The 23,128-nt window shown below is 40.1% G+C and overlaps 1 pseudogene; it reads left to right on the forward strand.

Moving 5' to 3' along the window:
• Positions 1-8,550: 8,550 nt before the first annotated feature.
• On the forward strand, positions 8,551-9,622 carry LOC148576370 (uncharacterized; annotated as a pseudogene).
• Positions 9,623-23,128: the final 13,506 nt, after the last annotated feature.

Consider the following 23,128-nt stretch of genomic DNA (forward strand, 5'->3'; position numbering starts at 1 on the left):
TCCTTCATAATTCGAACCAACCTGGTTCGATTTAGTGTTGTACGTATTTGAATAATTCGAACCAATAAGGTTCGAACTCCTCCCATACATAATTCGAACCACCCTGGTTCGAACTTCTCTCATACATAATTCGAACCAGGTTGGTTCGAATTATGCTTTGAAATCGATTCCATGTAATTCGAACCGGGCCGGTTCGAATTACTCCTAATGCACTCCTTCATAATTCGAACCAGGCTGGTTCGAATTAGGTGTGATTCGAGTATATAAGGAGTTCGAATCACCCTCATTCGAACCATTATCCCTTCACCCCTACCCCACAAAATCTCAGAGAAAACGACCCAGATTCTCTCCGAGGAAGACCTGAACGGACTACTCTGCTGATGGGGGACGATCCGGCACAGTTATATCGGCTTGACGGAGTCGCTCATATAGCCGGGGTCATCAACGACGAGGTTAGTACGGAAATATTTTTGATTCAAGCGTTAGTTGTGCTTTAGTGGTTTTGTATCCTGGTTAGACGGTACTTTATGTTAGTGGTTTATGTAGGTGGTTTAGGTGAGGGGATTATGTAGGTGGTTTATGATAGTGGTTTAAGCTAGTGGTATTAGTTAGTGGTTTATGTTAGTGGTTTAGGGTGGTGGTTTAGGGTAGTGGTTTTTGTTAGTGGTTTAAGTCAGTGGTTTTTGGTAGTGGTTTATGTTGGTGGTTTATGTTAGCGGTTTTTGTTAGCGGTTTTTGCAAGCGGTTTTTATATGTGGTTTAGGGTAGTTGTTTAATGCTAGGTGGTTTAAGTAAGCCGGTTTATTGAATTTCTTTCTTGTTAATGGCTCTCGTTAATTGTGGTATATGCTAGCGGTTTAGTTGTGTGGTTTAGGGTTTGTTTTCCAGTTAGTTATCTTTCATGTGATGTTATGCTGTTTAATTTAGCGAAATGGTTAATGTAAACCGGATTATGGAAACCGTTTTATGTAAACCCGTTTATGTAAACCGGTTTACTTTAAACCGGTTTATGTGAACCGGTTAACTGTAAACCTGTTTATGTGAACCGGTTTACTGTAAAACCCGTGTAGTTATATATCTCAGTATGCGTTTCTTTTCATGCGCAGCCCGAGCGATGCATTAGGAGCATGAGGCGGCAGCAGGGCATGCGTCTTGATGACAGATACGTTCCATACTTGCAGATGGCAGGGCTATACCATCTTGCAAGGCTGAACGACCGGTGGTTCCGGCTAGACGAGGCGCTCGTCAGTGCATTCGTGGAGAGATGGCGTCCCGAGACGCACACATTTCATATGCCGTTCGGAGAGTGCACGATCACACTCCAGGACGTGGCATACCAGCTGGGTTTGCCAGTCGATGGCCGTTACGTGAGCGGGTGCCTGTCAGAGTTTCATATATACATCGATGGCGGCCGTCCACCCTGGGTCTGGTTCCAGGAGTTGCTAGGAGTTATACCTCCTCCCAGTCAGGTTCAGAAGTATGCAGTGAACTGCACCTGGTTTCAGGAGACCTTTGGTGAGTGCCCTGAGGATGCAGATGATGACACTGTTCGCCGATATGTCCGGGCGTACATCATGATGTTGCTGGGCACGCAGCTGTTTGCGGACAAGTCTGGCAACCGGATTCACATTAGATGGCTTCCATATGTAGCGAGGCTGGAGGAGCTGGGTACGTACAGCTGGGGTTCGGCAGCACTGGCCTGGTTGTACCGGTGCATGTGCAGGGTGGCAAACAGACATGTTGTGAAGTTAGTGGGCCCGCTCCAGCTACTGCAGTCTTGGATCTTTTGGCGGTTTCCTCAGTTTAGGCCTACAGGATATGAGGCCTTCAGCTGGCCTTTGGCGTCGAGGTACTATACTGGGCCTATTCTTTTTCAATATGACTTACAGAATTGCGTGTATGTTAATACTCTGTTGCATAATGTAAACACATATATCAGTATATGTAACTCATATGTATGGTGCAGATGGGCAAGTTACAACCCTTCCGGTAGCGAGAAGGGTCCGAGAGTGTGGGCATGGAGGCTTAGGATAGACCGGTTACAGTCCAGGGAGGTTAGTATGCTAATTAATAACTGATGACACTTCGCGTACGCTGCATTCACGAGAAGCCTCCTAGCGTCTTTGCCCTTGAAGGTAAGGGCGAAATTGGCCGCTACGTGTCGTATGCAGAATGCACGGTACGCAGAAGGTGGTAACCAACCTCCGTCCGGGGCCTCAAGCGCAGACTTGATGCCGTTGTGCCTATCCGATATAACCAGCAGACCGGGAAGCGGGGTCACGTGCTGCCGAAGGTGCGAGAGAAAGAATGTCCACGACTCCGCATTCTCACCCTCTACTAGTGCGAATGCGACAGGTAGAATGTTGGAGTTCCCGTCCTGTGCAATCGCAATTAGCAACGTTCCCCCATACTTACCATATAGATGTGTGCCGTCAATGCTGACTAGCGGCTTGCAATGCCGGAATGCCTCGATGCATGGAGGGAAAGTCCAGAAAAGTCTGTGGAAATAAGCTTGAGACTCGTCCACCTGTCCTCCAACTAGAACCGGGCTCGTTCTGAGGACCGCAACAGAACCAGGCATCGTCAGCTGGACACCCAACACCCACCTAGGTATCTCGCTGTATGACTCATCCCAGTCACCGTAGATGAGGCCAACGGCCTTCTGCTTTGCCATCCAAACCCTCCTGTAAGTCGGCCTAAAACCAAAATGCGCTGCCGTGGCGTTCAGGAGCACCTTTATGCTAACCGATGCGTCAGCCCTAACCATTGGCAGAATGAACGCCGAAATCACAGAATGATCCAAACTTCTGTGATCACTTGATATGGATGTGGCCAGGCAAGTGTGAGGGCCATTGTACCGTTTGACCTCCCAAATGCCCTTGCGCTTCCGGAGACTGAGCCGAATCAACCATGTGCACCCATTCCCGAACTCCGAACACTTGCCCACATACCGGCGGTGATCGGACTCCACCACCTTGTACTGTACCCCTCGCCGGATGCTGTAAGTCTTCACACTTAACAGGGCCTCATCTTTATCCTGGAATTGCTGACCAACCTGGAACTCTGTGAGACCAGCATTTCCTTCCGCATCTCTAGCTCCGAATCCAATAGGGTGACCTAGCGCACCCTCATGCGTCATGGCGTCCAGGTCCAGAGAAGAAAAATATGGTGGATACTGCTGTGTGCCAGAGCTAGAACCACCGCCAGCCAATGCAGGCCCAGCCGCTTGAACCTCGTCCCCGCTATCATCCTCAATCGTTTCGGGCTCAACGTCGTCCTCATCAGGATCACCCAATTCTCCGTCTCCGACGCCAACCGGTGGAACGCCCTGTAAAGCGTTTGCCAGAACATCAAAGGATCCTACCTCGTCGCGGACGCCGTCATTCAAATCAACAGCAAATGACGGAGAGGCGACAAGTTGGGCCGCTGGCTCGTAAACTGGTACGGAGGAAGAGGCCACAGCAGCCATCGAACTGGAGCCAGCTGCCGTGGCTACATTGGCGGTATTCCGGTTCGAACCCCCTGAGCTGGATACCACATCAACCAGCTTTGCCAGCAACTCTGGTGTGCGGACCTCCGGAAACTGCCTCCGACAAAGAAACATGACTTGGAGGTCCTCATCACTACCAATCGTCAGACAATCATACTTCACCGTATCGTGCAGGATCGTGACTGGAATGCGATAGAAAAACTTCTTAATCCGCTTCGCACCTTCCAGGCCAAGTTTCATCAGCACAGCTCTAACCAGGTCATCATAGCTTGTCGTTCGATTCACCACAATATAGAGAGGATTCTTATCTGTGAACTTCACTCCGGACCGAGTTTTCCTCTTGATGGATCCTTTGTGGTGTACCAAAACAGCAAAACTCTCCTCCTCACTAGCCATCTTACGTCCTCTAATGAGAGCAATTCACGTTTACAGCGTTTATATAGAGCTCTGATTCCTACTAATTCGAACTAACCTGGTTCGAACCATCATACATGTAATTCGAACCAAGCCGGTTCGAATTACTACAATCAACCTCTCTTTGGTTCGAACCAACCTGGTTCGAACCAAGAAAGCATGTAATTCGAACCAGCCTGGTTCGAATTACTACAACCAAGCTCTCTCCCCATAATTCGAACCAACCAGGTTCGAATTACATGCTTTCTTGGTTCGAACCAATCTGGTTCGAATTATTCAAACTTTTCCAGTAGTAGTTCGAACCAAGTTGGTTCGAATTACTAGTTAATACAGTTCGAACCATGGTGGTTCGATTTATATAAAAATGCCTCCTGGCTTATTGCTGAAACAAATTTCTGTTTGGCGTATTTTGGTTAAACTTTTCTGCATGTGGCTTAATATGGTTTTTTGCCCTTAAATTTCAGTAAATGAAAATCAAATGCTAATATAAAAGAAGAATATTGATAGACTATAAATACAGAATATCCTAGCACATAAATAAATATTTTTTAATATATAATACTTTAAATGACAACATAATCTTTTATTTTAAATAAATAAATATAAAACACATAAATACAAAAAATATTAATATTTTTTATTCATTAAATTAATTATTATACAATAAAATTTTTATAATATTAAAAAATTATATTAAAAGAATATTTTAAACTACAACATAAAAATATAAAATAATTAAATTTTATTTTATATTACTCAATAATTAATTAGATTATTATATTCAAAATTAAACTAATTACTTTTGTTAAAAATATTATTATATAATATAATTTTTTATCAAAATATTTGTGAAATTTAAAATAAGACAAATTTATAAAAATGAACTTGCTATGTGAAACCTACGTTATACATATTAAATAAAGTTAAAAAAATTAAATTTCACAAATGTTTTGACAAAAAATTATATTACATAATAATATTTTTAATAAAAGTTGTTAATTAACAAGTTTTAAAAATAATAATCTAATTATTTGTCAAGTAATATAAAATAAAATTTAATTAATTTATACTTTTATATTGGGGTTTAAAATATCATTTCAAAATAATATGCATTATTATAAAAATTTTATTGCATAATAATTAACTTAATGAATAAAAAATACTCATATTTTTATATCAATATATTTTATATTTATTTATTTAAAAAAATTATATTATTATTTAAAATATTATATATTAAAAAATATTTTATTTATATATTAGAATATTCTATATTTATTAAAATCTATTAATACTCTTCTTTTATATTAACTTTTAATTTTTATTTAATGAAATTTGGTAATTTATATCAATATAACATACCTAATATAAAAAAAGTTATTGTGCTCGTTTTAACCGTACTCTATTTTTACGATCAAAACTGCTGTAATTCAAACTTTCACAAATCTTGAGAAGAAAGGAAGAATTGAGTCCAAACTGTGATGATTTTGGTCCAGATTTTCTTGTCTCCCATTGTAAACAAAAGCAGAAACATCAAATTTCGAGAATATCCTTAAAAATGTGAGTAATCTCTCGAGCATCAAATTTGCATCTGATATTTTGTTTTTGTCCGGATCGATTATTCTTAATAACTTTTCATCTAAATCTTTAAGTATTATTAATTCTTAAATATGTTACACATTTGTATTATTTAATTCGCTTTATAACATTTACATAACTATAAAATATTGTGCTCTTGCCACTAGCAAAGTGTTGACAAAGTAACTTCCACTATATATGACACTGAACACATGCATGTGTGCCTCTGCTTTATTATTAATTCAGCCGAAATAATAGTACTCGATCAGAGCATACAGCATACTCAAATTACTATAGAAGCATGGACCTTAAATTTTAATTTTAATTTAAATTCGGTGGAATTGGAATCCCACTGTCCCATACCCCACCATACATAGAAGTAGCTTTGCCTTTATTTACCTAAAATTATATATATATATATATATATATATTATTAGAAATATTTGATAAAAATATAAAAAATATGTGAACAAAAAATACAAATATCACTTATATATTATCTTTATACGTACGGGCTTAGGGCTGTAGCTTGTTGCGATGCTATCATTGTCATATCACTTTTGGCTTCCCTTTTTTTTGTTGGCTTACCATCATAGCGTTGACAAAAGGAGTTGGCAAATAAAGGCTCTTTTTATTTAATAAAAAATTAATATTTTTGAATTTTAATTTTTTAATAGATATTTTTAAATTTAAATTATAGAATAAAAAATTAAATATTTTTATATTATATCTCAATTTTATAATTAGTGTAAGTGAAACTAAAAATATATAATTTTTACCAAAATTTTATAATTATAGCCAATAGAATCAAAAAAGAAAAAGTATCACAATTTTGTTGGTAGTGCCGAAAAAAAATAAATTATACATTTTTATTATTTTCAACCACTTTATATTAAAAGTAAAAATGTAAATAAATCTGTTATGGGTTTATTTGAAACGGTAAGTTGGGACTGAATGTGAGATCCAAACTCCTTATGAGGCAACGTCTGACTTGTGCTGGTGTCGAGGTGCCGCCGTTCGAGTTTCTCGTAAGGAAGTAGGGGGTGGTACCTGCAAGAGACATCGATACTTAAGTTAGCAAGGACTTTAGGCAGGTTTTTAGTAGATTGGGACGTGAATATATTTAAGTGGTGTCAGTGTATTTATAGTAGATTAGATAACTACATTTTTGGAGTAATTTTACCTTTGTTGGTGGATAACCATTACCTTTATCTTGGGAGTTTGTTAGAATCTATCTTCTATGTGAGATAAAGATAGTAGGAGAGATTTGGGGAGGTAGTTACTTATTTGGGTAAGTATGAATGAACCTCCTTGTCGCGTCCGACCTCTTAAGAGGTCGGGTAAGTGGAAAAGGCCACCCTTTTTGGTGGGCCTTTTATCCTTATTGGGTCTGGCTTTGTTTTTGGGACAGGTTATGAACAGTGTCTCTGCTTGAATCCGATCTTTCAAGAGGTCGGGTTCAAGCATTTGTGGCTCCTGCTTTTTGTGTCGGGTACGCTGCCTTCATGAGGTTGGGTACTTGACATGTTTCCAATTTTGAAACGTTACCACTTTAATGACGTGATGCACATTACGCGGCAGTTTACTGAGAATCCACGCGTGGCTTTAAAGGAGGAGTGTGAAATGTCTTTTTTGCCCCTTATCCCTTATAAAAGCTTCAACTCTTTCTTTTTCCTTCTTTTTTCGATTTTGAAAATGCTCTGTACCTCTTCGTTCAAACCCTTTCACCTTTCTTTTCCTTCTTTTTTTCTTCCATTCAAGATTTTCTTATCTTTGAGGTTTCAAAAGCTTTGTTGGTTCTTTTGAAGTGGAACTTTCGTGTTTCTGCTATTTGACGTGCCCTTCTACTTGCTCGTTTCATCATGGTTGGTGACTTTCGGGATGTTGTTAGCAATGAAGACTTTATTATTGGAGGCTTTATGATTTCTTTCTCACTGTTGATTTTCTTGTTGTGTCTTTAATCTTTTGAAACTATGGTTGTTTGAGATTGTTACTATATACTATAATTGTATTGCCCCCAAATGGTGTCGCTTTTGCTTAGTTGAAAGTGATGCCATTTCTGTATCTTAGGTTTCTTTGTTGAAAAACTATTTTTGAATTAGTAGTTTTCGTTTTGTTGATAGAAAACCCGACTTCCTTTGTTTGGTGTCCGACTTCTTTAGTGACGATTTCTTTGTTTGTTGTATTTGTAGGTATAGCTTTATGTCTCGATTTGTTATTCACAACATCTCTACCAAAGTTTCCTCTCATCTGACCTGGGTAGATATTTCTATTCTTACTCCCATTCCCGTTATTGATAGAGAGTATGTCGAGACCTTCCATAGGCACCATAGGTTGTGTAAAAGTCGAGAGGATGAGAGAAATTATGAGATAGTGGTAACTAATCCCGGGGAGAGGGTGTGTTTTCCCTCCTTGATAGGTCAGAACGTCCTTTCATATGCCTATGATTGCTTTTTTACTAGGCTAGATGTTAGGCTACCTTTTTCCAATTTTGAAATCAATGTCCTCTGTGCTTGCAACGTCACTCCTACCCAACTACACCCTAATTCATGGGCCTTTCTGAAAATATATCAGCTCCTTTGTCGGGAACTTGATGTCCGACCTTCCTTTAAAGCCTTCTTTTACCGCTTTGTGCTGACCAAACCTTTTAGCTCTTCTAAAAAACTGGGTTGGGTTTCTTTCTGAGCTGTCCAGGGGAGGAAAGTTTTCTCTATTTTTGACGAGTCCTTCCATGACTTTAAAAATTACTTTTTCAAAATCTGAGTTGTTATGGGTGCCCGACCTTTCTTCCTTGATGAGAACGAGGAGCCTTTTTTTCCTTTATACTGGGAGGAAAAACTGTAATAGTTAAGTATAATGTAGATAATTTGGATGACCTTGAGGAGTGTGTAGTTGGACTCTTTCATGAGTGTTGGGGTTGGGCTCCTTATTTAGACACCAAAAAATTTTTAGGGGATCCCAGTCAACTTCAGTCCAAGTAAGGTTGCTCTCTTTCCTTTTGCTTATGAATTTTGGTTGTAAGTTTGTGTTGATGACTAATGTGTCTTTACTTTTGTGTTACAGAAACAATGGCTCCTAAATCTGCTACCATAAAGACACTTCGGGACACCAGAAAGAACGTTGTGGCTCGGGGTATACAATTAAAGGAAGTTAGTGATACTGGTGATACTGCTGGCCGACCTTCGCCTACAAAGTCAAACTCAGGTACTTCATCTTCTCGAATGGTTATAATCCCTCTGTCTCATCCGATTCCTCCCCTTCCTACCTTAGATAGTGCCGCAACCCATCCTCTTCCTCCTTCCTCATCCAAACTGGATCCTAAAAGACAGAAGACTATCGAGTTACAGAGTATATACGAAAAGGGTTTTGATGGACTTGCCTGGAGTGAGAAGAACATTCTTTCTCACATTAGCATAGACGATGTGTCTATTAAAAACCACCTTTAGCTCTTGGCCCGAGGTGGACTTTGGACGGTAGGTGTTTGTGCTGCCTTGGCTAGGGAGTTGGAGAAGACTCCCCTTAGCGCCACCAACAGCTCTTTAGTGGCTTCTCAGGCTGAGGTGGCTTCCCTAAAGGAGACAAAAAAGGAGTTTGAGGAGGAAAAGGATGCACTGGTATCCGACTTGGGTAAAGCTGGGGCCAAGGCAAAAAAAGCGGAGGCGGCCTTGGGTATGTCAGAGGGTTTACGATAGAAGGCAGAGGAGAGCTATACCCGTATCTTCAGGGAGAGGCTTGACCTCGTAGATGAGCTGAATAAGGCCTAGGAGAAATATGCAGAGCTCGAGGAATTTGTGGTTGAGGGAATGGACGAGATGTTTGCACATCTGAAGGCCCAGTTCCAATTCGTTGCTCCCGAGGCGGACCTTTCCCTGATCAGCCAGGATAACATCATGGTAGACGGGAAGATCGTTCCTGCTCCCGAGGAAGATTAGGAGGTTCTCTTTCCTGAGTCGAAAACTTTAGAGGCAGAGGTTGGTTAGACTCCCTAGAATCCCGAGGTTCTTCCTGAGGTCGTCAATGTCGAGCTTCTTCCTTATCCAACTGGTCCTATTCTCGCTGTGACAGTTTCTGAGTATGACTCGAGCCCCTTCCGTTCGAGCTGAGGATGCTGTCACCGGCGATGAGCTCCATCCCTTGTGATTTTCCTTTAATTTTCATGGCTTGAATGGCCCAATATGTTGGTGAAGAGAGAACTTTTGCGTGGTCTAAGATTCAGAATAAATTTCCGTTGCAAGTATAGCTTCTAAACCAACAAACATCCTTTATTACAAATGTTTTGGTTGTCACAAGTAACAAACCCCTTTAAAATTAATAATCGAAGTATTTAAACCTCGGGTCGTCTTCTCAAGGAACTGCAGGGAGGTATGTTCTTACTACTGGTTATAAAGATTGTAAATTGGGGGGTTTTGAAAGTAAGGAACAAGTAATTTGAATGACAAGTAAAATAAATAAATAACGGTAAAACACACTTTTGGCAAGGTATGAGAAATTGGAAGTCCTATCCTAGTTATCCTTATCAATGGAGACAAGAATTGAATCTTAATCTCACTTAGTTAGCCTTTACTAAAGCAAGGGAAGATCAAGTGGATTAATTAGTCTGATCTTCAGTTTCTAGTCAATTCCTGAGAAAGGAATGAAATTATTGAAGTTCAATTCAATTAGCAAAGATAACAATTATCGATCATGTTGAGTTTGATAACTCCTGAGTTACTGATTTCTTAACCAAGACCAAAAGGGGAAAAGTAAATCTACTCGAATAAAAATATCTTCAGGTTGGAAGTAACAGTAACATAAACAAAAGAGAGCAATCATAAACTGAAATACCTCAAATAACATTAATTAAGAGAATTATCTGTAACATAGAAAAGTTCATAAATTAAATTGAGAAGATAATAAAAAGAAAAGTTGAACCTGATAAAAAGGGACAATCATGAAAGCAAGAAAAATCCTAAATCCTAATCCTAAGAGAGAGAGGAGAGAACCTCTCTTTAAAAACTACATCTAAATCATCAAAAGTAAATAATTGGAGACTCCCTTTTGAATGGATGTATTTTCCCACTTTATCACCTCTAATCTGTGCTTTCTGTACTTGGATCTGGGCCAAAAAGGGCTTCAGAAATCACTGGGAGCATTTTCTGTAATTTCTGGTACGTGGCGTCTGTCACGCATCCGTGTGGGTCACGCGGTCGCGTCATCTGGAGTTTTCCTTATCACGCGTTCGCGTCGCGCTCTCTTCGCGCTGGGCATGCGGCCGCGTCGTCCACGCGTTCGCGTCGCTGCCAGTTTCTTCAAAAACTCTATTTTGTGCTTTCCTTCCATTTTCGTATATTTTCTTTCCATCCTTTAAGTCATTCTTGCCTTAGAAGATCTGAAACTACTCAACACACAAATCACGGCATCGAATGGTAATAAAGGGTAATTAAAATAATTATTCTTAAAGCATAGGAAACATGTTTTTCACATATCTCACATAATAAGGAAGGGAAAGTAAAACCATGCAATTAGCATGAATAGGTGAGTGAAGGATTGAATAAATCACTTAAATTAGGCACAAAAATATATCATAAAATATGGGTTTATCAACCTCCCCACACTTAAACAATAGCATGTCCTCATGCTAAATCCAAGATAAAGAGTAAGGTTAAAGTTAAAGTGGTGGAATCTCATGCAATGCAATCTATTCTAAATGCAACTACCTAAATGAATCATGCAATTCTAATTGTCATTCACTTGTATATAAAAATTACATGTAGTTGAACTAATTCACATTCTCAAGGAGTCATATATGCATAGCCAAACCTTAGATAATGTTAAAGCACTTTTATAATTGAGATGGGAAAGAAAAATAATTTATAAACTTGCAAGACAATTAACAATTTAAGCAGAGATATATGTTGATGAGCTATTAAACCCTCACTGGATTTTGTGTTTACTCTCTAGTCACTCAGTGTTTATTGGGTTAATCACTCCATTCTTCTTTTTATCCTTACTTTCTATAACTTTGTTCTTCATCTAACCAATCAACAATATAGAATACAGACATACAAAAAATCATGAGGCCTTTATTTAAGGTTGTAATGGGGCCAAGGTAAAGGTAAGGGTGTATGTATAAAGCTAAGTGAGCTAATAAGTGAATCCTTGATTAGTCTAAGATCTCACCTAACATACATATTTATAAAGCAAAGCTTCTTTACCTATTTACCCAATTTTTTTCACTTTGTATTGCAAGCTCATATATTAACTTTAACTTTTGTCCCAGGTGCATTGATTCTTTTTTTATTTTGCAATTGGGGAATTTTTTGTATCCCCTTTATTTAAATAAAAAAAATTTTTTAGTGCACATGGTAATTCAATTGTTTTGATTTCACATGAGCATGCTTCCCAAAACTTTTATTTTGAAATGTCTTTATTCTTGTTAACTTTCTACCTTTGTTTTTATCATACATGTTCCCATAAGGTTTCCCATACTCAAACAATACACAATTTCTATCTTAAGCTAACCAAGGATTCAACTTGGGATTTTTTTTTTCTGCTTAAGGCTAGTAATGTGGTTTATAGAACAAGAGGGGATTAAAAGCTTAAGGGGGCTAACAAGGGTGATGTAAAAGGTAGGCTAATTTGGGATAAGTGAGCTAGAATCAAACAATGGCCTCAATCACTTTCTTGGTATGTATCTATATTCTATAATTGGACATATAGATTAAAACAAAGTAAAGAACATCAGAATAAAAAAGAAGGGCAAAACACACAGGAATAAAATATTATGGTTTGAATGTAACCATACAATTAAGCTCAAAACTCACAGGCTGTGTGTTCTCTAGCTCAAAAATCATATCTCAGTTATATATGTCATGCAAGTAAAAATTAAGAGTTCCCATTATTCTCAATGTAAATCTTAGGGTGGCTTTAAAGTTTTAATGTTTCTCCTTGATGAAATGTTGTTAACTAACTAACATGTAATGCTATATATACAAGGTGTGTGGATTGTTTATGTTAAAGTCTCTAGTTTACTTCCTTTTTATTTTCAATTTAAACCAAACTATCATATACTAAAAGGGTAAACTATACTAATTAATCCACATATTCTATAACTAATAAGTTAGAATTGCAACTAAACTAACTGGCTAAAATATAAACTAAAGTGTAACATGCAGAAATAGAGTAAAAATCCATGAAAAGAGCAATATATAAGTACTAAGAAATAAAAATAAAGATCAAAATACAGAAAAATAACAAAATAAAATAAAAAGAGTCTGTAGTGGTTCACCAAGAAAAATACGCCAGAGATGGCAACCTCCCCACACTTAAAATAAAGCATCGTCCTCGATGCTGACTCAAGCAGGATGTGAAGGAGTGTCATCACTGGAAGGATGGGTGGCTGGAGTCTCTGTGGTGGTGGTCTGAGGATCTGCCTGCTGCAGAGGAGGTGCTGACTGTATAGGAACCTCTGGGTCTGCAGCCTGAATCTGATGCGGCTCCTCCTGCTGTGATGCAGCCTGCAACGGGCCTGCCTGCTCAGCCTCTCTCGGTGGATGGGTCTCTGCCTCATGATCATCCACTTCCTCCTCAGATGGCTCTGATGGTGTGTCAGGCTCGGAGGGGATGTCGCCGCCAGATCGTATCATCATCTTTAGGTGCTCATAGCGTCGCTTGCTGCGACGCTCGAATCTCTCATATCGACGCCGGTTGCAGCGCTCCATCTGGTCTAGCTGCTGAAATAGGCGGTGCACGAAGTGATAAACTGGCTCTGAGGCAGGTGGAGGTGCAGTGGTGGTAGCTGGGGTAGCTGTAGATGAAGAGGGGCCAGCTGAAGGTGTGGCTGTCTCATCAGGGACAGTGAGGAATGGAGGTCTGTAGCCCAAAGCCAGAAAGTTCCTGCTGTGAGGGATAATCTTCTTGCATTCTGCAACAGGTGGCTTCTCATTAGCATCCTTCCAAGGCACGTCAGCTCGACGTCCGAGCTGGGTAATTAGATATGGGAAGGGGAGAGTGCCTCTGACGTGGACCCTGGCCATGTAGTACCGGTTGAATCGTGGCAGGTACAGGTCCTTACCCTCTATCACACACCAGAGGAGGGTGATCATAGCGGCAGGTAGCTCCGTCTCATAAGTACTCGGCATAATAAAGTTGCTCAGGATCTGGTGCCAGAGCCGAGCCTCATCATTTAAGTATATCCGCTTGATTCCCTTAGGCATGGTGGTGTTCTGACCCATGACCCATGGGACAGTCGGGTCAAGGGCTATCCTTGCCTTGACCGCATCCCAGTCAAACCTCATAAAGCGCATGTCCTCCTCAGCCTTTTGGTAACCATCAAGCTGATCAGCTTTAGGCTGAAGCTGCAGAATATCCTCAATGGCCTCTTCAGTGACCAGTATCTGCTTCCCTCTTAGGTTCACTACATCTAGGAAAGTTTTGAAGTAATTGCAGTAAAACTCTCTTACCCAAGAAGCATTGACCTTTGTCAAGTTTCTCTCCAGGAAGAACCAGCCTCTTTGTTTGATTTGATCGGAGGAGTATTGCTGGAGTTCTTTCGGAATTTTCAGAGTCCGCTCCAGGTACAGGTTCCTGGAGGTTGCAAACACCGGATACTTCAGCTCGCAGTATCTATTTGCAAACTTAATGGGATCAGTGGCAGGGAGTAGCTGGTCAGCCTTCTCTTGCGGGGTAAAGTGTTTCTCCCGCCAGGAGTCATCATGTATGATGTCCAAGATGGACATAGAGGATTCTCCTCTTTTTCGTTTGCCAGTTGTTGCCTTTCCTTTTCCTTTTCTTTGGGTGCCAGACATCCTGAAAAACAGAAATCTAGGATATATAAAAATAGGAAAACAAGTAGGCAAATAACAAAATAAGCACATAGTGGCAAAGGAGCAGTAGAATAATGAAATAAGTTGAATAGTTGTGCATTTTGGATTGGTTCGGAAATAAAAAGCTGAGATGAAAAATTTCAATCCAAAATGTAATATAAATAGAATTCATGTTAATTAGGAAAAACCATAAACATACCTTGAGTTAAAAAGTAAAAGTAAAGAGTGAGTCAAAAAGCAGAGGGGGGTTGTTAGAAAGTTAAAAGTGGTGTTAAATTGAAAGAGGGTAGAAATAAAAAATCAGTGAGTTAGTAAAAAGAAAGTTAGAGTAGTGGCAAGATGATTGGTTTCTAAGTAACAAGAAATTCACAATTTGAAGCAACACACAACTCATATTCAAGCAACGGAATCAAGTTGTTGATGATTTATATAGATATATCAATAACGAAAATTTGAAATCAAATCATCAATAATGTGATTTATTAATCGGGGAAACAAAAGGAATAGGAATGCTGGCCCGTGCATTCAAGAATTAGTTTGGTGAAAGCTAAGGAAAGCAAAATTAAAAATGCCAAAACCAATACATGAATGAGAATCAAAACAATTTACAGAAAATTTGGCAGCATTCCGGCTAAAATTGGATGTTCCCAGAAAATAAACAGCAAGCAGAATAGTTCATATAAATTAAAATAAACTGCAAATAGATATAAATAATATGAACATGAAAGAGCAGTCACAATAGCAGCATGAACAGTAAGAATATCATATGAACAATACTTAGATCACAGCAACAGCAGAATTGCAAAAATTATAAAACAAGTAGCAAGAACAGCGCAATTAATCAGGCCTAGATCCACTAACAACATCCTAGGCTACCTAACCACCTAGAATCCACTACAACATGCATATCTAACTAGCCTAATTTTGAACATAAACGGAAAAATATGCAATTAACTACGAATTGAAAGAGTGGCGTTTGGCGGAACCTGGTAGGCGTATGAATGAAAGTAGGGCAGAGAGATGGAAGGGGTGGTTGTGGTGGTGGCTGACGCGGCGGTTGAGGGGCGGTTGGCGCGGCGGTGGTGGCTGTTCGGAGGCAGGGGGTTTTCGGGTAGGGGTAATGGGAGGGGTAGGTGTTAAGGGGGAAGGAAGGGAAAGGGTGAGGGTGTTGGTGGTGGGTTACATGGCAGTGATGGTGGCGCGGTGGGGGTGGTGGTTGCGGAGGGGGCAGCGGTGGTGGAGGGACGAAGAGAAAAGAAGAAGAAGAAAGAGAGGGAAGGAAGAAGGGGGGGTGGCGTCGCGGTCGTGGCTGGGAGGTCGACGGTGGTGCGGCCGGTGGTGGTGGTTGTGGATGGCGAGGGGTAGAGAGGGAGGTTGCAGAGAAGAGAAAGAAGAAAGGGGTTGGGGGGCGCGACAGGGTAGGGTTTTGCGTCACTGGGGGGGTTAATGAATTTGAATCCACGTGATCGCGTGGGGCACGCAATTGCATGGCTGGGGTGGAATGGGGGTTGACGCGATCGCGTGAGTGATGCGACCGCATGGAATGGAAAAAGGATGAATGACGCGGTCGCGTGGGGCATGCGACCGCATCGCCGAAAATTGTGCGAAACGCACACTTCCAGCGTCGTTTCGGCGCAAGTCTTTGTCTCCACTAGGGTGCCATGATATCCGCGCGACGCGAACACATCCCTCACGCTATCGCGTGGGATGGGTGTTGTGCAAGTAACGCGATTGCGTCAGGGACGCGACCGCGTGGGTCGTTTTGGGCGAAATGCACATCAGCCGCACGATTCCAGCCCAACTTTCTGGGCGTTGGATCTTTATGCCGATTTCCAGATCACGTGGCCGCGTGAATGACACGGACGCGTGGGAGGTGGTTTTCGCAACTGACGCGATCGCATGAGCAATGCGGTCGCGTCGCATGCCCTTTTTTTTATATGCAATTATGCAATTATGCAGTATGCAATGCTAATGAATAATATTTAGGTTTGATTGAAAAAAGAATAAAAATAAATAACACGAAATAAAAACTGAAAAAGAAATGACCATACCATAGTAGGTTGTCTCCCACCTAGCACTTTTAGTTAAAGTCCTTAAGTTGGACATTGGATGAGCTTCCTGTTATGGTGGCTTATGCTTAAACCCATCCAGAAATCTCCACCAATGTTTGGAATGCCAACAGCCTCCGGGGTCCCAAACTAGGCATGTAAAGCTTCTGAGCAGCTTCAAACAGATTCTCAGGCTCCCGGGGTGACGAATGTCAGAATAAATTCCAGGATCCCAAACTTTGCTTTTAAATCCGCCTTCATCTTGATCTATATTTTTCCATCCGGGCGGTTTAGAAATTAGATTCTCACCAAGATAACCAAACGTTTTTCGAGATCCATTCGATTGAACATGATGCCAATCTGTGCACTTTGAGTTGAAGCGTGGAACCTTATTGAACCTTGTGCACCAGCTCTGAGTGCGAGCCATTTCCCTCTTACTCTTAAAGCCGCAGAGAGCTCTAAGCTGGCCATCTATTTCAAGCAAACCAAATTCAAGTGGAAAAGTAAAGATAAAGGTTAAGGATCATACCCACTTGAAGCTTGTATTAGGTGGTAATGGCCTTGGGGTTGGTGTTTTCAGTGGTTCTGTAAGTTCTACTCCCTTGCGCTCTTCTGTGAATTTCTCCACTTCCTTGCAGAATTCTTCAAATGCAACATCGTCCTTATCAAAGTCTTCTATGTCTTCCTCATCACTCAAGTCATAAGTTGGAGGTTGAGAGAAATCTACCTCCGCATCTTCTTTGTATTCACTTGGATAAGGTTCTTCAATCTCAGAGAATTCACTTACGGATGCAAGTTCATTACTAGGAGAACTTGACTTGTGACTATCATCATCAAGGAGATTTACTTCTTGGATTATTCTGTCTAGTTCTTCATAAAAGACTTGCCTTGGGGGTTGTGCACTATCCTCCTTAGCATCAATTGTAATGTCCTTGACAGAATTTTTCACAACTCTGGATTCCCATGGAAGTTCAGCGTCTCCTAAGTCTTCAACCAACTCTTCTTCATTTATAATGACAGCTTTCTCTACTTGTTCCAGTACGAAGTCACGCTCTGTTTTTTCCACTGGAGTTTCTAGTATCTCCTTCATGCTACGCTCTTCATTAGATTGTCCACATGGGGTTGTGGGAGGTCCTTGAATGCCCAAACGTCTAGAAGATAATTGACTTATTGCTTGCTCCAGTTGATGAAGGGTTGTTTGAAGTTGATCTACTGTTTCCTTGAGGCGAGCCTGTGATTCTGGAGGTGATGGATTTGGACATGGTACGTAGGGAAGTGGTGGTGTTTGGGAGTAATCGGATTGGGATTGGGGTAAATAAGGATCATATGGTGGTGAATGGTGAAAAGGAACTTGTGAGTGTGGTGGTTCAAAGCTACATTGAGAGGGTGGTCTATAAGCACAGGGTGGGGCTTGTTGGTAGTTACAGGGTGGTCCACCATATCTATCAGCTTGGTATGCATTGTAGAATGGTCTTTGTCCATGATATCTTGGAGGGTGTTGTTGCCTAAAGGGTTGATCAAATCCTCTTGGCTCCATCCATCTTTGATTTCTCTGACCTTGATGCATATTCCTGTTATAGCTTTGACTCCTTTCAACAATATTAGAACCAAACTTAAAGCGAGAAGGGTGAGAATTCATAGTAGCTAATAAAAATTAAAAAGTGAAAATAAAACAAATAAACAGGAAAAATAAAATATTTACAATAACCAATAATAAGGCACACGTTTGCAAATCCCCGGCAACGGTGCCATTTTGAAGAGAGAACTTTTGCGTGGTCTAGAATTCAAAATAAATTCCCGTTCCAAGTATAGCTTCTAAACCAACAAACGTCCTTTCTTACAAACGTTTTGGTTGTCACAAGTAACAAACCCCTTTAAAATTAATAACCGAAGTATTTCAACCTCGGGTCGTCTTCTCAAGGAACTGCAGGGATGTATGTTCTTACTACTGGTTATGAAGATTGTAAATTTGGGGTTTTGAAAGTAAGGAACAAGTAATTTGAATGACAAGTAAAATAAATAAATAACTGTAAAACACACTTTTGGCAAGGTATGAGAAATTGGAAGTCCTATCCTAGTTATCCTTATCAATGGAGACGAGAATTGAATCTTAATCCCACTTTGTTAGCCTTTACTAAAGCAAGGGAAGATCAAGTGGATTAATTAGTCTGATCTTCAGGTTCTAGTCAATTCCTGAGAAAGGACTGGAATTATTGAAGTTCAATTCAATTAGCAAAGATAACAATTATCGATCACGTTGAGTTTGATAACTCCTGAGTTACTGATTTCTTAACCAAGACCAAAAGGAGAAAAGTAAATCTACTCGAATAAAAATATTTTCAAGTTGGAAGTAACAGTAACATAAACAAAAGAGAGCAATCATAAACTGAAATACCTCAAATAACATTAATTAACAGAATTATTTGTAATATAGAAAAGTTCATAAATTAAATTGAGAAGATAATGAAAAGGAAAGTTGAACCTGATAAAAAGGGACAATCATGAAAGCAAGAAAAATCCTAAATCCTAATCCTAAGAGAGAGAGGAGAGAATCTCTCTCTAAAAACTACATCTAAATCATCAAAAGTAAATAATTGGAGACTCCCTTTTGAATGGATGCATTTCCCCACTTCATAACCTCTAATCTGTGCTTTCTGTACTTGGATCTGGGCCAAAAAGGGCTTCAGAAAATCGCTGGGAGCATTTTCTGTAATTTCTGGTGCGTGGCCTCTGTCACGCATCCGCGTGGGTCACGCGGTCGCGTCATCTGAAGTTTTACTTATCACGCGTTTGCTTTGGTCATGCGTCCGCGACATCTGCGTTCTGCTCAAGGTGCGCGTTCGCGTCATTCACGCGTTCGCGTCGCGCTCTCTTCGCGCTGGGCATGCGGCCGCATCGTCCACGCGTTCGTGTCGCTGCCAGTTTCTTCAAAAACTCTATTTTGTGCTTTCCTTCCATTTTTGTATGTTTCCTTTCCATCCTTTAAGTCATTCCTGCCTTAGAAGATCTGAAACTACTCAACACACAAATCACGGCATCGAATGGTAATAAAGGGTAATTAAAATAATTATTCTTAAAGCATAGGAAACATGTTTTTCACATATCTCACATAATAAGGAAGGGAAAGTAAAACCATGCAATTAACATGAATAAGTGAGTGAAGGATTGAATAAATCACTTAAATTAGGCACAAAATATATCATAAAATATGGGTTTATCAGTCGGTCTTTTGATGAACATTTAGTTTTCTGAATAATTTACTTTGTTTTTAGTTGTAGTTTAAACAACTTTTAGAATTTCATTTTAAGAACCTTTCTTCATTTTGATAATGATTATAGGTTTTAAGTAATTGCTTTTTGTTGAGTTAGATCTTAGCCTTATAAAGCCGCTTAGTAACAAATCGTGTTTTGACAACTTTTGATGCTGTTTCCTTGCTAAGTTAAAAATAATGTCGGTGAAATAGATTGGTATATTGATTTTCTTTGGAAGTTCCGATTTCGTGTAGTCGGACTTTGTCAAGTTTCTTTTACACTTCATTTTTATTCTGCCTTGATTTTGAGGTCGTTCTTACGAGTTGCTTATATAACTTTTTACATTAATTTGTACCTCGTCACTTTATCTTGCCGACCATTCTTGGTCAGGCAATGATTTTTGAGGCTTGCCAAACATAAATTAATGCGTTCTTTATAGGAAAGTTTTGAAAGAAAAAATTAATGGTCATAAAAAATGATTTACATAAGTTTGCTACTAAGGGCTCTTCACTAACCCTTAGGTTATGGTGCATCTTTAAAACCCCCTTAGAAAAAACCCTTCTTGGGAAAAATGTTAAGGTTGGAAAAAAGAGTACACCAAGGAACAAGGTGTGCTACTTAGCTATAGTACTTCACTAGGTTACACGCGTGCCACGGCCTTGGGAGTTCCCTTCCTTGTAGGTCGAACACTTTATAGTAACTTTTCCCTAAGACTTCAACAATCTTGTAGGGTCCTTTCTAGTTTGTAGCAAGCTTTCCTTTGCCCAATTTCTAAATCCCGATGTCATTTCGGATTAGTATAAGGTCGTTTGTGGTGAAGCTTCTTTTGATTACCTTTTGATTATACCTTAGGACCATCATTTGCTTTAGTGCTTCCTCTTTGATCCGAGCATGTTCTCAGACTTCTGAGAGGAGGTCGAGCTCTTCTTTTTGTACTCAGGTATTGACCCCTTCATTGTAGAATATAACCATTGGAGATTCTTCAGTGATTTCTATAGGAGTCATGGCTTCTACTCTGCGAGCAAGTTGGAAAGGTGACTCCCCTGTTGTGGAATGAGGAGTTGTTCGATATGCCCATAAGACTTGAGGAAGCTCTTCTGCCCATGCTCTCTTTGCGTCTTGTAGTCGGTGTTTCAACTCGACTAGTATGACTTTGTTTGTGACTTCAGCTTGTCCATTGGCCTGAGGGTGTTCCATCGATGTGAATTGGTGCTTTATCTTGAGGCCGGTCACCAAATTCCTGAAGGTTGAGTCGGTAAATTGAATTTTATTGTCCGTGGTGATGGAGTGGAGAACTATAAACCTTGTGACAATGTTCTTGTAGAGAAACTTTCGACTTCGTTGGGCCGTGATGGTTGCTAATGGTTTCGCCTTAATCCACTTAGTAAAATAGTCAATCCCACTATGAGGTATTTTACTTCTCGTGGAGCTTGAGGAAATGGTATGAGGAGATCGATTCCCCATTTTGTGAATGGCCATGGTGAGGTGACGCTGATAAGGTCTTCCGGAGGTGCAACATGAAAGTTGGCATGCTTCTGGCAAGGCGGGCACTTTTTGAAAAACTCGGCCACTTCCCTTTGTAAGGTCGGTCAAAAGAAGCCGGCTCGGACTACCTTCTTGGCTAGTAATTGGGCTCCCAAGTGGTTCCCACATATGTCATTGTGTACTTCCTCTAAGACTTCCTTCGAATTAGAGGTCGGATCGTACTTTAGGAGAGGTGTTGATATCCATCTTTTGTATAGGACATTGTGGACCAATGTATAATTTTGTGCTTTCCTTACGAGTGTTCGAGCCTTTTTTTTCATCTTCAGGAATAATATCAAATTTAAGATAGTTGATTATAGGGGTCATCCATCCTAAACTTTGGTTGGATATGGCTATTACGTCCAACTTATCCTCTCCCATTGACACTGATGGTGTGTGGAGCATTTCCTAGATGAGACTCCTATTGTTGCCCCCTAGCTTGGTGCTGGCTAGCTTGGAGAGAATATTTGCTCGGACATTTGACTCCTATATGTCAGACTTCTCCTTCTGAGAACTATGCTAGTTGTTCCTGTGCTTTATCTAAGTATTTCTTCATATTGGGGTCTTTGGCTTGATAAGTGTCAAATTTACTACTTGGGAGTCACTAAATACTATCAACCTTTCTGCCCCTAGTTCTTTAGCCAGCTTCAAGCCAGCACGCAAAGCTTCAAATTCTGCTTGGTTATTAGAAGCAGGAAACTCGAACCTTAACGAGAGTTCTATCTGAGTTCCTTGCTCATTTTCCAGGAAGACACCTGCTCCACTGCCAGCTTTGTTGGATGATTCATCTACGTATAAGCTCCATGTTGTCGGGCTTCCCTAACTTTCAGTGTATTCGGCCACAAAGTTGGTGATCTACAGGGACTTGATTGCTGTCCGAGCTTTATATTTCAAATTGAACTCAGATAGTTATACGACCCATTGTAGCATCCTTCCTACTAGGTCCATCTTTCGTAGAATGTGCTTCATGGGTTGATTAGTACGGACCTTTATAGTGTGAGCTTAGAAATAAGGTCGGAGCCTTCAGGAGGTAAGGATAAGAGCATACACAAACTTTTCTATCTTTTGATAGCTCATCTTCTCAGATTAATGCAGAGGCTATGGCTCGGCTAGCCACAGCCAAAAAGATGACGAGCTCTTCTCTCATAATAGGTCGGGTGAGTATGGCGGGTTGGCCCAGAAATGATTTGAAATTTTGAATCCCTTGTTTGCATTCCTGGATCTATTTAAATTGATTTCCTTTTCTGAGGATCGAGTATAATGGTAGGGACTTCAATGCTGATCCCACCAAGAACTTGGATAGTGATGCAAGCCTTCCATTTAATTATTGGACTTCTTTGAGACAAGTCGAGCTTTTCATCTCTAGCATGGCCCTATACTTATCCAGGTTTGCCTCTATGCCTCTTTGAGTTAGCATGAAACCTAAAAAATTTCTGGCTTCTACTATGAAGGTGCATTTAGAGGGATTTAATCTTATCTCATGTTCCTTATTATGGAGAATACCTCGGTGAGGTCGGACAAGAGAGCTAAGTCATCCTTAGTTTTGACGAGCATGTCATCCACATATACTTCCATGAGTTTCTTAAATGGGGGAAAACACTTTGTTCATCAATCACTGATATGTGACTCTGGCATTTTTTAATCCAAAGAGAATTACTACATAATAATAGTTAGCGTTGGGAGTGATGACAGAGGTCTTTTCTTAGTCCGACTTATATATTGAGATTTAATTATACCTCGAGTATGCATCCATGAAGGATAAGTACCGATAACCTGAGGCCGAATCTGTAACACCCTAATTACCCTAAGCCTTGCCTCATTCTGTAAAGCAAAGGATAATTATAGGTCATGACAATTCTAAGGCTTATGCGATATTATATATGTATATATAGAAAAAGATAATAATTCTAGAAGGCCGATGAAAAATTATAGCTAAAAAATAGAAACAGAAGAGCGCGAAACATGCACTCGATAATTAAAAGCTTAAAGGATAAGAAACAGGTACAAGATAATAGAATA

Source organism: Arachis ipaensis, chromosome B1, assembly GCF_059453495.1.
Source record: "Arachis ipaensis isolate K30076 ecotype BB chromosome B1, ASM5945349v1, whole genome shotgun sequence".
Taxonomy (NCBI): Eukaryota; Viridiplantae; Streptophyta; class Magnoliopsida; order Fabales; family Fabaceae; genus Arachis; species Arachis ipaensis.